The sequence below is a fragment of the Bacillus rossius genome, unplaced genomic scaffold, assembly GCF_032445375.1.
Source record: "Bacillus rossius redtenbacheri isolate Brsri unplaced genomic scaffold, Brsri_v3 Brsri_v3_scf106, whole genome shotgun sequence".
NCBI classification, from domain to species: domain Eukaryota; kingdom Metazoa; phylum Arthropoda; class Insecta; order Phasmatodea; family Bacillidae; genus Bacillus; species Bacillus rossius.
The window spans coordinates 70,251-86,113 of NW_026962080.1; the positions used below are offsets into that span (position 1 = coordinate 70,251).

The following is a 15,863-nucleotide window of genomic DNA, read 5'->3' on the forward strand; positions in this document are numbered from 1 at the left end:
AATAAGGAGGACCATTTTGCCATGACCAACTTGCTGCGGTCCAAGGGCGAGAAGTTCCACACCTGGACGTGCGCTGAGGACAGGAATGCCAGGGTGGTCATCCGCAAGTTGCACATAGACACGCCGATTGAGCACATTTCGGGGGCCTTGATGGAGAACGGCATTCGTCACTCCAAAGTGACTCGTCTCGCCAGCCGCTCTGCCTTTCCTGAGCCGTACCCACTGTTCCTGGTGGTGTTGGAGGGCACCACTCAGGTGGCTGAGGCTATGAAGATTCGCCATCTCGGCGGTGTCGGCGTGACCATAGAGCCCTTCCGCGGTGGTGGTGGGACCGTCCAGTGTTTTCGGTGCCAACGTCTGGGACACTCGTCGCATACCTGTGATGAAGACCCGGTCTGTGTCCGGTGTGGCGCTGACCATCCCTCGGCTGCCTGCCCTGTCCCTAAGTCGGACCCGCCGAAATGCGTTTTCTGCGAGGGCCCACATCCTGCGAATTATTCGCGATGTCCTGAACGGCTCCGTCTCATCCAGGCCAGGGAGTCCAGACAACAACAGCGCCAGCCACCTGTTCCTGCCGCACAAGCTCCGCGGTTGATCCCCCCTGGCATGCAATCGCGTCGATCTGGAGGCCGCTCTTATGCCGATGCTACGTCGCGTCAGCCGTCACAGCAACCGCCGCCCGTCTCTGGCCCTGAAGATCCAAGTCACTCCGAGTCTCTTCGTGACCTCCTTGACTTTTTCAAGCGGCTGGACATCTGCACATGGTTCAAGCGAGTCATGGCTGCGATTCACCGCTTTCAGGCTGCCTGCTCCTGGACTGCCAAGTGTGACATCATACTTGGACTCCTGGATCAGGTTCAACGCGCTTTTTCGTCCAGTTCTGAGGCCTTACCACCTACACACTGACATGCAGTACACTGTTCTTACCTGGAACATGCGGTCGGTCTCCTCACGCTTACCTGACTTGCTGGTCCTTCTCCATCAGTTCCGGCCTGCCTTGGTGGGGCTGACCGAGACTTGGTTGACTGCGGCAGATGACTTCTCCTTACCTGGCTACCGCATCCACCGTGCTGATCGTTCCTCTGGTCCACGTGGCGGCGTTGCTCTCCTCGTGCGGCAGGACATCAAGCATCATCGCCGTTCTGTTCCTCATCTCTCGGTGGTGGAAGCTGCGGCCGTTCGGTGTTCCGGCGCGGGTGCGTCTTTCACCTTCATCGTGGTTTACATGCGGCCGAAGACTCCCTTTCCCGCTGCCGAGTTGACTGCGCTCTTTCAGATGGATGCCAACTGCCTGATGGCCGGCGATTACAACTGCCGTAGCACCTCGTGGGGCTGTAGGACGACCGACTACAGGGGACGGGGTCTTGGCCGTCTGGTGTCACACCTGGGCCTCCAGATTTTTGCGCCGTCGGAGCCCTCTTACCGGCCTGCTCGTCTGGATCATGCTCCTTCTGTCCTTGATTTCTTCATCGCGCCTCCTTCTATGAGTCTCATTGATACGGCTGCTGTGACGTTGTCCGACTCGGACCACTTGCCTGTCCGTACTCTTCTTGAGCTGGCTTCCTCTTTGGATTCTTTGCCGCTCCACTGGGATTTTCGCCGTGCTGACTGGCCTCGCTATCGCCGCCTCCTTGATGATGGTCTCGACCTCACGGCTGTTCCACGTGATGCGCAATCTTTCGACCAGGCAGTGGATTCTTTCACGCTCCTTCTCAAGTCGGCCGCGCAGCAGGCCATCCCTTTGCGACCGCCGCGGCACGTCGGTACCCCGTTCCCTCGGGAGTTGCGTGCGCTTGTCAGGACTCGTGACAGGGCGAGGGAGCGGTGGCAACGCTCGCATCAGGAGGCCGACTTGGAACAGTACAAGTGTTGGAGGAGGGCCGCCCGGCACGCCATTCACCGTTGGCAGGCTCAGGACCAACTTGAGAAGCTCCAGGCACTTTCTGTCACGTCGGGCTCGGTGTGGACCTACATCCGTCGGCTCAAGGCTACCTCCCGTACGATTCCGCCTCTTACTGTTGGCGTTCGTCAGGTTGACTCTCCTGCGGAGCAGGCGGAGGTCATCGCCGCTCATTTCGAAGGAACGTTCCAGGTGCCGCGTCCCGTTCTGGGCGCAGGCCCAGCTCACACGTTGCCGACCTCCTTTACTTGCGTGGCGCCCCCTCCTGTTGAGGGGTGGATGCTCACAACGCCCAAAGAGGTCGGGAAGATCTTGAAGACTGTGCGCCTCTCTGCGGCTCCTGGACACGACGGCATTCCTCCACGACTGGTTACTTCGTTGTCCAGGAAAGGAATCGTCTACCTGACCGTCCTCATTAATGCTATCTTCTTGCTGCTCCACTTTCCGACCTCCTGGAAGCACTCTGTTGTGGTCCCGGTGCTGAAGAAGGATCAACTGCGTCATTTTCCGGCTTCCTATCGCCCCATTTCGCTCTTGTCGATCCTGTCGAAGGTGGCGGAGCAAGTGTTGTTGTCCCGTCTTCGCGTGGCCGTCGACGTCCTGCAGTTGTTGCCTGACCATCAATTTGGTTTCCGGAAGCGGCACTCGGCCATGCACGCTGTTGCGCTCCTCGTCGACAAGATCACAGCGGGTTTCAATAGGTCTGAGCACTCCATGTTAATCTCCTTGGACTTGGCAAAGGCCTTTGATTCCATTCAACATCCGGCGCTCCTTCACAAATTGCGCTCCTTTGGTCTGTCCGAGCGGCTGCTCACCATCCTCCACAGCGCGCTTCAGGCTCGGACGTTTCAGGTGCGGGTCGCCTCGTCACTCTCCACCACGCGGGACATCACCACCGGCGTTCCTCAGGGGTCCGTGCTCAGCCCCATGTTGTTCGCGCTGTACGTTTCCGACATTCCTGCTGTTCCGAACACTCAGATCGTACAATACGCTGACGACACGACCTTGCTCGCTTCTGGCACGGACGCTTATCTTCTGCGTGCGCGTGCACAGCTGGGCCTCAACGTTCTGCAGGACTATTTCTCGCGCTGGGGGGTCTCCGCCAATGCTGCTAAGTCCACGGCTCTGTTCTTCACCAAGCGTCGGAAACGTCCGCCCGCGCCCCTCACGCTTTGCGGCTCGCCTATCGCCTGGTCCGACAATGTGCGCATTCTTGGGTTCCATCTCGACCGCACTTTGACCTGGCACGACCACGTTCGTCAGTTGGCCGCTCGGACACGCACCGCTCTTCGTGCCGTCCGCTCCGTTCTCTTGCCGGTCAGCTCCATCGAACTGGACCTCCGTCTTTTCCTTTGGCGCACGCTCGTCCTTCCGGTTCTGTTGTACGGTGCCGTGGTGTGGGCCTACGTGCCCAAGTTCTGTTTCCGGCCTATCGCCTCCACCTACAACTTCTGCCTCCGCTTCGTCGCCGGCCGTTCCGTCCGCACGCCTCTTCCGGAGCTGTACGAGTTCACCGGCTCTCCTCATCCCGGCGATCTCGTCACGTCGCTGGCTCGGAACTTCTACTCCCGCACGCCGCGCCACCACAACCCCCTCGTCTCGTCTCTGGCCGACTACGACCCGACCGTCTGGCACCCCCATCGGCGTCTCCGAGACTTCAGCCTCGAACGCCCTCCATAGCCCTCGTGTGCTGCCGCCTGCTGCCCTCCACCGTCTCTGTGCAGTGTGGTGTCCTGCAGTGTTGTGCTCGCGTCATGGCCTGTCCGTTTTAACCTCTGTTTGTGTCTACTGCTCTCGTGAGCGAAGCTGCGGCCCGTGCTGCGAAGAACCTGTGTTTTGTGTTGAGTGGCCGCCGTGTCGGCGAAGAACCTGTGTTGGTGTGCCCCTCCGTCGCGCCGGTTTCGTATTTTGTTAAATATATTGAGTGTGCTGTCCATTTGCTACTGTAACTGTATTCGCCTAGTTATGCATTGTTAATTACTGCCGTGTTTTCTGTATTGTAATATTTAACCTTTATTATTCACTTGTTCCTTTTATTTTGCTGTACTGTAATTTTATGATTAACGCAGGGTTTTTATTATTTTCCCTGTAGCATTGCTGTGTTGTTTTGTGTAATGTATTATGTATGCTCATTATTGTTAAGTTGATGTATATGCTTAAAGGAACGGGCTAACCGTTGGGTTAAGTTTGTGTACAGTGTCTGTTTGTGTACTTTATTGTAAAGTGTACATGTCTTTCCGGGATGAATAAAGTCATCCTAACTAAAAAAAAAAAAAAAAAAAAAAAAAAAAAAAAAAAAAAAAAAAAAAAAAAAAAAAAAAAAAAAAAAAAAAAAAAAAAAAAAAAAAAAAAAACTTGCACTTCGGTTGAGCTGACCTCTGCGATTACCCCAAATGTGGGTAACTCGGGCGCGTAATTTTTGGTAGTCGGGACTGCGTTCGCGCTGTCCCGGTGAAAAAATTTCAACTTAGTAGTTGTGAAGTAGTGTTAAGAATTATGTACAGTGAAGTGTAATTTTTTTTTTTTTTTTCATCTGTGTATGGTATGTAATGCATTCGTAGGTCTCAAGTTTACGGTGCCTTGGCGAACAACCCCACCGTCTTGAAAGTGCGGAAGGAAGGTACGTAATTGTGCATGGTAATAGTTGAAAAAAGAAAAAAAAAATTCCCATGAACGATACTTGTCCAATTCGATTTTTCAGATTTCCCCCTCCCCGCCTCACCCCCGGGCCCAGTGGTTTAACGGTAACCGGCCCAGTGTGTAAACACTGGGCACAACAAAAAATTGTTTAAAGACTCATCAAATGTTCCCCTCCACGGAAATCTTTAGTTTTTTTTTTTTTTTTTTTTTTTTTTTTTTTTTTTTTTTAAACAAAGGGAACTCCCACTGAAGGGAGTTACCCACCAAAAAATTCATCTTTAATATAAAAAGCGGATACAGGTGAACACAAATAAAACACAACATAGAACACGAATACATGGCCACAAGGGCGAATGGTGACAATCTTTATTCAACACTGACGAAACGGGGCCCCTCCGACGATACCGTCCTAGAGGTCCAGCTGCTTGTTGGGCGGCGAATCTTCTGTGGGCTGCCGGGGGCGACTCGGGGCGCAGAAGGTGCCGGGCCGCAGATGAAGACGGTCCGGAGCAGTGGCGATGGTAGGCAGTAGTTCACTGAGAGCAGAGATCGTGATGGGATGATGCCTGGTAACATTCCTCAGAGCCAACCGTGGACGTGGTGATCACCGTCGTCAGCTGCCGGGCCCACCAGCCGCGACTGCACCAGCGTCAACGTCATCGGGGTCAGGGCGTCTCAAATGATCGTAGGTAAAGAGCGGTCGGCGGGGGTGAGGGGCGTCAGGCAGGGGCTCTGCAAGGAGTCGGATCAGGGGGTTGTCAGAACGCCGGCAGTGGCGGAGGAACTTCTTAGTCACCTTGCAGAGCAGCTCGTGTAAGTGCGGGAGCCCAGTCTGGTCCAGGAGGGTCTGCCGTAAGGTGGCGCGAGGGAGACCGAGCAGGAGGCGGGCACCGAGAAAGTAGGACCGGGCGATCGGACGGAGGTTGTACAGAGAGGAGTGGACCCAAGCCGGGCACGCGTAGAGGAAGTGGGGAAGAACGAAGGAACGGTAGGCAGTCACACGAACGTCGAGAGGGGTGCCGGATGTCGGTCTGAGTACGGTGGCCAGCTGAGCCATGACGGCACGGGACTTGGTGCGGATGGAGTCGAGGTGCGGCAGAAAAGTAAAGGTATTGTCTAGGGTGACCCCCAGATAACGGATGCGAGGCGACCAGGGGATGGCTACGGCGGAGATGACTGGCGGGTGGTCGTGGTGTGGATGAAGTCGGGAGAAGAGGATGGATCGTGATTTAGAGTGATTGAGCCCGATGCCATGCGCGAGGAACTGAGTGTTGAGGGAAGTGAGGCCGCGGCCGAGACGGTCGCAGAGCAGCCGCTCGGAAACTGAAGAGGCCAGGAGACAGGTATCATCGGCGTACTGGACAAGATAGGTGCCGGGAGGGGGCTTGAGATCAGAGATGTGGAGGGTAAAAAGTAGCGGTGAGAGAATGGCGCCCTGGGGGACGCCGGCGGAGATGGGGCGGGGGCCGGAGAGGACCCCCTCCACCCGAACCCGGAAGGTGCGACCCTCCAGGAAGGAGCAGAGGAGGCGGACGAGATGAGATGAGAGGTCGGTGGCAGAGAGGCGCTGGAGGAGCTGGGCATGCGGAACGGAATCGAAAGCACGGGCGAGGTCAAGAAGCACCATGCCCGTGTGTTGCCGCCTGGCGAATCCCTGGACCACCAGGTGCTCCACACGGGCAATGGCGTGGGTCGTCGAGTGGCGGGGGCGGAAACCGAACTGGTGGCGGGGTAGAAGGTCCAGGGTGGTGACTTGAAAGAGGAGACGGCGGTGGATCGCCCGTTCCGCGACCTTGGACAGAATAGGAAGAAGCGAGATGGGCCGAAAAGATGAAGGGAGAGACGGGGGCTTGCCAGGTTTGGGGATGGGTGAGACGATGGCGGTTTTCCAGGGGGTGGGGAAGTGGCAGAGGAGGAACATTGCGTTGAAAAGACGGGTCAGAAACACAAGGGCCTTGCGAGGTAGGGCACGGAGCACGGGGGAGGGCAGAGAGTCGTGGCCAGGAGCAGAACGGGGCCGAAGGCGGGCGAGCAGGGTGCGGACCTCGGAAGGCGTGACGAGCGGCAGGGGGAAGGTGGCCGGAAGGGGGGGCAAAGTGACGTGGCGAGACAGGAGGCGGGCCCCGTCCTCGTCGTCCGAAGACTCGGAGGACAGGGAAGGGCCGGGTGCGGATGCGAAGGTGGTCGCCAGGTAGGCGGCCACCGCCTCGGATCGCTCCGAGGCCGTTTCCGCCACACCCGTGGGGGTGGTCAGCGGGGGGATGGTGGTAGGAACCGAGCGGAGACGACGGACGTGAGACCAGAGGGAGCCGGAGCAAGCAGAGAGGGATTGGAGACGCCGAGTCTCCAGACGGGCCCTCCACTCCGCGACCAATCGCCGGCAGCGCCCCCGCAGCACCAGGTACACCCGCCGGTGCAGCAGGGAACGACTAGCCTGCCAGAGGACGCGGAAGCGGTTGCGCAAGGACAAGGCGTCCCGGAGGTAAGGCGGAAATGGGTCGACAAGGGGACGGGGGGGAACCAGAGGTATGTTGGCAGAGGCGGCCGCGGAAATGGCGTCGGTCAGCGAGAGAACGTTGGCGTCAAGGCGGGCAGGGGTATCGAACGGAACAGACAGGTCAATGGCAGCGGAGAGGGAACGCTGAAAACCGCCCCAGTCGGCCTTGGGAAAATCGAAGCGGGGGAGGTGGGGGTTAGAATGGGGGTGAAAGTGAAGTGTGGCAAGAACAGGCAAGTGGTCGGAGGTGCCGGAGGCGATGGTGGTGAGATCCGAGAGAATGGGGAGGGGCGTGGACAGTGCAAAGTCGATGATGCTGGGTTGCCGGTTGAGCTGGGCCGGAAAAAATGTCGGGGTCGGAGGGGCATAAAGAGAGAGAGGAGTACGCCGAAGGAGTTGCCGGAGGGAGCTGCCCCGCCGGTTTGCGGCGGCACAGCCCCAGAAGGGATGGGTGGCGTTGAAGTCCCCGGCCAGCACGACGTGGGCGTCGAGCCGACCGAGGGCGACAACGTCGGCCGTGGGAAAGGCGAACTGAGGGGGGAGGTACAAGGATACCAAGGTCAGGGAGTACGGGAGGCCGTGCAAGCGCACAGCAACCGCCTCGGCCGCGGGGGAAGAAGGGATGCGACGGCGATGATGTGAAATGGTGTTGCGGACGAGTAACGCCACCCCCCCGCCCCGACCATCGCGATCGGCACGGTGGACCGCATACCCGGGGACCAGGACGGGGGCAGAGGGGGAGAGCCAGGTCTCAGAAAGGAACACGACGTCGGGCGATCGCTCGTGGAGCAGGTGCAAAAGGTCGTGGAGCTTAGGGAGGAGGGAAAAGACGTTCCAGATGAGGACACTAAGGGGAGGGGCGGGATCCATCGAAGAAATTCAGAAGGGCCTGGAGGAGCACTTCGAACTTCTCGGTGGAGGTGCGGGCTCGGGAGAGTGCCGTCAGGACAGTCCGGATGAGCGGGAGGTACTGTCGGATGAATGAAATGAAGTCGTGAATGAGGGATGAAAGCGACGAGCAGTCTGAGTCGGAGGCAAGCGGTCGAGAGTCAGAAGAAGGAGCGGAAGGAGGAGGGTGCGAGGTGGCAGAGGGGGGAACAACCGGTACAACGGGGGGAGGGCGTGCCCAAGCATTGGTGGAGAGAGCAGGAAACGTCTTGGGATCGGACAGGGACGGGACAGAGGGCCCGGTCCCCACGGCAGTCGTCGTGGCGTCAGTGAGTCGTTGAGGGTGTCGGCGCAGGTAAGCCTGAATCACGCGACAGTCAGTGGAAGTAGCGAAGTGGGCCCCGTCACAGAGCGTGCAGCGTCGGGTAGTCGAGGTGCAGTCCCGAGACCAGTGGGGCCCAGCGCACTTGAAACAGGCGAGGTCCCGGTGGCATCGGGAGGACGGGTGTCCAGGCCGCTGGCAGCGGTAGCACTGAGGTACGCGCCCCGAGCCGCGGTATTTCTCAACTGCCACCACCCAGCAGCCCAATGTCTTCAACTTCAGGAAGGGGGCTGCCTCACCCAGACCGGATGTAGTGACCAGGAAAGGCCGGGTCGTTGAAGTAGGAGAGGTGCGCATGGCCACCACAGATGCCACAGGTAGGTGCAGGTCGAGCAGGGACTGGGTGACCTCGTCAGCCGTCGTGGAGAGAGGGAGTTTCTTGATCACAACTCGATCGGCACGCTCGTCGGGGCGGAGATGGGTGTAGGGTTTATATCCGAGGCGTTGGAGTTCGTCAAATAGGAGCTGGTGGTCCTGAGGGTTGCTGGTATAAAAGGAGGTGCGGTCATTGACGGAGGTGACAGAGAGAGGACCGGAGAGGAGAGACTGAAAACGTTGTGCAGTGGCGAAGGGGCCGGCTGTGGGCGTGAGAAGGCAGGCGATCGGAGGCATGCGAGGCGTGCGAGGAGTGGAGGTAGGCGGGCGAGGCGCCGCCGAGGAGGAGGCACGAGGCTGCGAGGCTGGAGGGCGGGGTGGAGCACGAGATGAGCTGGGACTCGTCGAAGAGGGGCCCGGGAGAGTGGTGAAGGGCACAGGAGGAGGTTGCGTGTCGGGCCGGTGCCGTTTAGCATGCTGCTTGCGGCGGGGCTTGGCAGTCAAGGGTCGGTCCGAGGAGGCAGCCCCAGCGCCGTCGTCGGTGTCGGTATCCGGTAGACTGAGGAGACTGTCGTAGCGGTTGCTGGTAGGGACGGCATCGTCGGAGGAGTGCTGGTCGGGGTGGGCGCGCTTGACGGTCTTCGTGGGAACGATGAAGCCGGTGTCCATGGGAGTAGCAGTCGCAGCAGGAGGAACGGCGGCAGGCGGTGAGTCGGTCGGCAACAGCGGAAGAGAAGGCGCAGGAGACATGATCGGTGAAGTGATGCAGGCCGTGGTGGTAGTAGTAGTCACAGTTGGTGGTGTTGGAGCAGAGGTAGTCGTAGGCAGAGCGAGGATGGTGGAGACGTCCAGGCCGTGAAGATGTTTCGTCTCGCTGACCTTAATGCAAACAGTCTGGGTGCGCAGCCCGGCCGGCGCGGGGGAGGGAGGCGGAGCCACCCCCCCGACCCCAGCAGCGCCCGCCTCCCCAGACCCGACTTGCATGGTCTCCAAGCGCTGGCGATGCGGTCCACAGTATTGTCGTGGCTGGGGTGGCCGATTGTCAGTAGTCATCTCATCGCCAGAACCGGCCTCGGCCGAGGGCCTCGGACCAAAGTCGTCCCCGCCCTGGTTCGGCGTCATCGGGAGAGAGTCCATTCCAAACTCTCCCCTCGGCCTCCCCAATAGGCTACAACTTGGTTGCCGGGAGTCACAAGAAGTGGCCTCGGCCGATGGCCTCTGACCGAGGTCGCCCCCGCCCTGGTTTGGCTTCATCGGGAGGGAGTCCATTCCAAACTCCCCCCTCAGCCGCCCCAATAGGCCGCGACTCGGTGGCGCACAGCACTCACAAGAAGAAGATCTAGGATCTAAGAACTAGATCTACACAAGAGCACTCCTGGTGGTCGACTCAGGAACTAGCAGCAGCAGGTCTCGGCGGCTCGCTGAAATTGCTGAAAGGAAACCAGTTAGTTAATGGCCAAAAGTGCTCAGATTTGCTTCAAAAAGCTTTTAAAAAATTCCCCTGAACAGTTTGATGCCCTTGAAGGGAAACCAGAGCACGGTTGAAACTTTGAAAATCCGGACTATATAGGAAAAATGTGCGGACCACCACTAATGGTGAAAATAGCGTACGGTCGTGCAGCCTGAAGCCGCGAATCGTCCGAAAATCGCCTCGTGGGACACGGCACTCGATATTTCGTGAAACCCTAGGTATGTTGCTAATGGAAAAAAGTTCCCCTCTCGACTGTGCCGTGGTGCCCGCCTTTTTGCCGAGGCGGACGCGACGACCCGAGTGCCGCCACGCGGCAAACGGTGTAACCAAGTGCCGCCACGCGGCAAACGGGGTAACCAAATGCACGCGGCGGTCGACCGTCGCCGTGGGTACAGAAACAAAGGAAACGAGGTGCGAGTAGAAACGGGCAGTTGTAGGAAGAAATTGTATTTGCATTGTTGGTGTGTACTGTCATGTAGTGTGATGAACTGGCACGGGAGTGTTATGTCTGGGGAAAGAGCTGTTTCGGAGGTAGAAGTACATAACCTCAAAACACGTTGATGAGGTGGTCCGAGCTCCAAGTGAAATAGAAAAGCGAAACACTGCGCAGCATACTTACCTGGCGTAGGGGCTACCCTGATCAAGCAGGGGGTTCCCCCAGGGTGAGGCTCTTCCCTTGCACTTCGGTTGAGCTGACCTCTGCGATTACCCCAAATGTGGGTAACTCGGGCGCGTAATTTTTGGTAGTCGGGACTGCGTTCGCGCTGTCCCGGTGAAAAAATTTCAACTTAGTAGTTGTGAAGTAGTGTTAAGAATTATGTACAGTGAAGTGTAATTTTTTTTTTTTTTTTCATCTGTGTATGGTATGTAATGCATTCGTAGGTCTCAAGTTTACGGTGCCTTGGCGAACAACCCCACCGTCTTGAAAGTGCGGAAGGAAGGTACGTAATTGTGCATGGTAATAGTTGAAAAAAGAAAAAAAAAATTCCCATGAACGATACTTGTCCAATTCGATTTTTCAGATTTCCCCCTCCCCGCCTCACCCCCGGGCCCAGTGGTTTAACGGTAACCGGCCCAGTGTGTAAACACTGGGCACAACAAAAAATTGTTTAAAGACTCATCAAATGTTCCCCTCCACGGAAATCTTTAGTAAAAGGCGAAAGATTTATGCGTTTGAAGGGAAACCAGAGCACGGTTGAAACTTTGAAAATCCGGACTATATAGGAAAAATGTGCGGACCACCACTAATGGTGAAAATAGCGTACGGTCGTGCAGCCTGAAGCCGCGAATCGTCCGAAAATCGCCTCGTGGGACACGGCACTCGATATTTCGTGAAACCCTAGGTATGTTGCTAATGGAAAAAAGTTCCCCTCTCGACTGTGCCGTGGTGCCCGCCTTTTTGCCGAGGCGGACGCGACGACCCGAGTGCCGCCACGCGGCAAACGGTGTAACCAAGTGCCGCCACGCGGCAAACGGGGTAACCAAATGCACGCGGCGGTCGACCGTCGCCGTGGGTACAGAAACAAAGGAAACGAGGTGCGAGTAGAAACGGGCAGTTGTAGGAAGAAATTGTATTTGCATTGTTGGTGTGTACTGTCATGTAGTGTGATGAACTGGCACGGGAGTGTTATGTCTGGGGAAAGAGCTGTTTCGGAGGTAGAAGTACATAACCTCAAAACACGTTGATGAGGTGGTCCGAGCTCCAAGTGAAATAGAAAAGCGAAACACTGCGCAGCATACTTACCTGGCTCGTGGCTACAATTGCGGACAAAGGGCTTGAAGTAAGCGGTTGAGCATGATATTCAAAGAGAATAGTTAGGGACAACAGTAAGTACAGATTATACCAGGGGATCGAATAGGATCCAAACTTCCTCCCTTTTCAGTTTTCAGTTTTCATTTTACACACTCCGACGATTACCATTATTTCTCACTAAGTTCCGTTTCTCACCACCGCGCGGCAGCACCGTCTTCGCACTGTGCTGCCGCCTGGCGCCCATTCCGCGAACTCGCTCTGTTTCTTCTGCTGTTCGCGATGTGCCGAATTCGCCGCTCGCCTTTCTTCCTGCGCGCAGTTGTCTGATGATGCTGTGTCGCCTTTTGTTTTTCTGTTTCTTGTTGCTGCTCCATTATTCCGCCGTTTTTTCGCTTACTGTCTCTCCTGATGCTCAACTCGCTACTTCTTGCTGTCCGCAATGTCTGCTCGCGCGCTGCCTGTGCGCGCGCATTTCTTTTGCTGCTCCCTGCCATCTAGTGGCGGCTTTTGCAACTGCTTGTCTCGCCTCGCGCGGTCTTCTCGCTGATTTCGCTGCTTTTGTGCAACCATCGGTCTTTATGTTTTGTTTTCGTCCTTTGCATATCTTGATAGTATATTTAATCCAGTTTGCTGATTTATATTGTGTTTTCTGTCTCCATTATGGCAGATAAATTTCGCAAATCTGACCGACTTTCTGACCGCCCTCGCGACTCCACAGTTCGCAGGGCGAAAATCACCTATACCAAAGATGACCCCGGCCAAGGCCGCAGTTGGCGCCGAATGAAGCCGACCCCCCCAGCTCCTACAGGCTCCTCGCAGGCGAGTGCAACAAGCACTGATGATGTTGACTCTCAGTCTTCGCGAGTGAGCTCCGACCACGAAGAGGAACTTTTGGTTACCAAGCAGCCTGCCGCAGCTTGCTATGGCATGCGGCCTCCTGCTACTTCCTCCAGCTTGGTTTCTTTGACCACCACCACGATTACGACTACTGTTTGTTCCGCCCCGATTTCTGCCTCGGCCATGTCTGCTTCGAGCCTTTACTCGCAGCCTGGCCCCTATTATGCCTCCACTCTTGCCAGTGGGGTGCCTGCTGATTCTGACACCTGCTCATCTCTGCCACTCGGCCAGGCCTCTGTGTCTGCCGCTGTTCGCCCTGCTTCGCCCTCTGCTTCGCATGGTCTCCCTGGGCCCGATTTGACGCCTTTTTCGCAGCCTCGGTCAGCCGCGCCTGAGTCTGGCATGCTGCCGCCGCCGATTGTTCTGCCCTCTTCTGACCACTCTGCGCGGTTGCCTGCTGTTTCTTCTGCCGACATGTTCTCGTCGCCGCTGCAGGAAGCCTCCGTGTCTCGCGCTGGCCATGGTGCTGCCGTCCCTTGTTCTGCACCCAACTTGTCTACGCGGCCTGACGCCACGGCGCCATTACAGGACCTCCCTGCTTCCGCGCAGCCTGGTATTTTCGACCCCTCTCGTGCCCCCGACTTTCAGTTCGGCGGCGCTCTGAGCTTCTCGATGGGGCCACCTGCTCCTGACACTTCCTCTGGCCGTTTGGGGAAACGTCAGACTGACCTTTGGGCGGACGACGAGTATGACTGGTCTGCTGCTCCAACTGGTGACCGTCCTCCAGCCCCGTCTTCGCCCCTACACGGCCTGCAGCCGCCCATGCCTCAACGCGCCTACGCCAAGCGTGCCAAGCGTGCTGCTACTGTGGTCCACACTTCGCAGATTGCTGGTCCTTCTCATGTGGACGTGCCGTTGATCTTGCCTCCGGTGTCTGTGCACGGTGGTCCTGAGGGCCGCCCGACGACGACTCAGTTGCCCCCGCCTCCCGTGTCTCGGCCGCCGCCGCCGTCGCAGAAAATGCCGCCGGCGCGGCCCGGCACTGATCTTCGCCCTCCAGACTCTGGAGTGGCTCGTGGTGCTCGTGCCACCAAGAAACCGCCGTTGATTGTGCGCAGGGGCGGTTTGTCCCCGAACGCCATTAAGGAACTGGATGCGCTGCGCGCAAAGTTCTCTCAGCCCTTTGTTGCCACGCATTATGACTCCACCTCGACTTTCCAAATGGCAAATAAGGAGGACCATTTTGCCATGACCAACTTGCTGCGGTCCAAGGGCGAGAAGTTCCACACCTGGACGTGCGCTGAGGACAGGAATGCCAGGGTGGTCATCCGCAAGTTGCACATAGACACGCCGATTGAGCACATTTCGGGGGCCTTGATGGAGAACGGCATTCGTCACTCCAAAGTGACTCGTCTCGCCAGCCGCTCTGCCTTTCCTGAGCCGTACCCACTGTTCCTGGTGGTGTTGGAGGGCACCACTCAGGTGGCTGAGGCTATGAAGATTCGCCATCTCGGCGGTGTCGGCGTGACCATAGAGCCCTTCCGCGGTGGTGGTGGGACCGTCCAGTGTTTTCGGTGCCAACGTCTGGGACACTCGTCGCATACCTGTGATGAAGACCCGGTCTGTGTCCGGTGTGGCGCTGACCATCCCTCGGCTGCCTGCCCTGTCCCTAAGTCGGACCCGCCGAAATGCGTTTTCTGCGAGGGCCCACATCCTGCGAATTATTCGCGATGTCCTGAACGGCTCCGTCTCATCCAGGCCAGGGAGTCCAGACAACAACAGCGCCAGCCACCTGTTCCTGCCGCACAAGCTCCGCGGTTGATCCCCCCTGGCATGCAATCGCGTCGATCTGGAGGCCGCTCTTATGCCGATGCTACGTCGCGTCAGCCGTCACAGCAACCGCCGCCCGTCTCTGGCCCTGAAGATCCAAGTCACTCCGAGTCTCTTCGTGACCTCCTTGACTTTTTCAAGCGGCTGGACATCTGCACATGGTTCAAGCGAGTCATGGCTGCGATTCACCGCTTTCAGGCTGCCTGCTCCTGGACTGCCAAGTGTGACATCATACTTGGACTCCTGGATCAGGTTCAACGCGCTTTTTCGTCCAGTTCTGAGGCCTTACCACCTACACACTGACATGCAGTACACTGTTCTTACCTGGAACATGCGGTCGGTCTCCTCACGCTTACCTGACTTGCTGGTCCTTCTCCATCAGTTCCGGCCTGCCTTGGTGGGGCTGACCGAGACTTGGTTGACTGCGGCAGATGACTTCTCCTTACCTGGCTACCGCATCCACCGTGCTGATCGTTCCTCTGGTCCACGTGGCGGCGTTGCTCTCCTCGTGCGGCAGGACATCAAGCATCATCGCCGTTCTGTTCCTCATCTCTCGGTGGTGGAAGCTGCGGCCGTTCGGTGTTCCGGCGCGGGTGCGTCTTTCACCTTCATCGTGGTTTACATGCGGCCGAAGACTCCCTTTCCCGCTGCCGAGTTGACTGCGCTCTTTCAGATGGATGCCAACTGCCTGATGGCCGGCGATTACAACTGCCGTAGCACCTCGTGGGGCTGTAGGACGACCGACTACAGGGGACGGGGTCTTGGCCGTCTGGTGTCACACCTGGGCCTCCAGATTTTTGCGCCGTCGGAGCCCTCTTACCGGCCTGCTCGTCTGGATCATGCTCCTTCTGTCCTTGATTTCTTCATCGCGCCTCCTTCTATGAGTCTCATTGATACGGCTGCTGTGACGTTGTCCGACTCGGACCACTTGCCTGTCCGTACTCTTCTTGAGCTGGCTTCCTCTTTGGATTCTTTGCCGCTCCACTGGGATTTTCGCCGTGCTGACTGGCCTCGCTATCGCCGCCTCCTTGATGATGGTCTCGACCTCACGGCTGTTCCACGTGATGCGCAATCTTTCGACCAGGCAGTGGATTCTTTCACGCTCCTTCTCAAGTCGGCCGCGCAGCAGGCCATCCCTTTGCGACCGCCGCGGCACGTCGGTACCCCGTTCCCTCGGGAGTTGCGTGCGCTTGTCAGGACTCGTGACAGGGCGAGGGAGCGGTGGCAACGCTCGCATCAGGAGGCCGACTTGGAACAGTACAAGTGTTGGAGGAGGGCCGCCCGGCACGCCATTCACCGTTGGCAGGCTCAGGACCAACTTGAGAAGCTCCAGGCACTTTCTGTCACGTC

The 15,863-nt window shown here is 57.7% G+C and overlaps 2 non-coding genes across 2 annotated transcripts; one reads left to right on the forward strand and one right to left on the reverse strand.

The window, feature by feature from the left end:
- Positions 1 to 10,704: 10,704 nt before the first annotated feature.
- LOC134543492 (U1 spliceosomal RNA) lies at positions 10,705 to 10,867 on the forward strand. The gene has a single exon (XR_010076986.1). It is a non-coding gene; the product is annotated as a U1 spliceosomal RNA (small nuclear RNA).
- A 299-nt stretch (positions 10,868 to 11,166) lies between these two features.
- LOC134543455 (U5 spliceosomal RNA) lies at positions 11,167 to 11,286 on the reverse strand. Its single transcript, XR_010076951.1, has one exon. It is a non-coding gene; the product is annotated as a U5 spliceosomal RNA (small nuclear RNA).
- Between the last annotated feature and the right edge of the window lie 4,577 nt (positions 11,287 to 15,863).